Here is a 361-nt window from a genome sequence, read left to right as displayed (position 1 = left end):
GGGGAGAGAGAGAGGGAGGGGAAGAGGGAGGTATCAACGGGAGAGACACACATGGATTGGCTGCCTCCCGCACGGGTCCCGGCCTGGGCTGGGGAAACGGCGACCGAGGCACGTGCCCTTGACCGGAAATCGAACCCATGACCCTCCAGTCCCCGGGCCGAGACTCTAACCCTGCCCTACACCCGACAGGGCTAGCGAGGCGATCTGGGTTAAGCTATCCGAAGTCTGGGTGCACCGGTCTCCCTCTCGATAAGACACTCATTTAAAAACCAAACAGCATTCTTCCTATTTCACGGATTGGGGAAGCAGATGACGTTACTTAATGTCGGTTAAAAAAAAAAACACACATTCCAGCCAGGGA

At 56.2% G+C, this 361-nt stretch overlaps 1 protein-coding gene across 1 annotated transcript in view; it reads right to left on the bottom strand.

Moving 5' to 3' along the window:
- Nucleotides 1–361, bottom strand: part of NAV1 (neuron navigator 1) — a 95353-nt gene that overhangs the window by 33882 nt on the left and 61110 nt on the right. The gene's annotated exons all lie outside the window — the stretch shown is intronic.

Source organism: Myotis davidii, unplaced genomic scaffold, assembly GCF_000327345.1.
Source record: "Myotis davidii unplaced genomic scaffold, ASM32734v1 scaffold1915, whole genome shotgun sequence".
Classification (NCBI taxonomy): Eukaryota; Metazoa; Chordata; class Mammalia; order Chiroptera; family Vespertilionidae; genus Myotis; species Myotis davidii.
The sequence above is the reverse complement of the archived record's forward strand: the minus strand, read 5'-3'. Positions and strand labels throughout refer to the sequence as shown.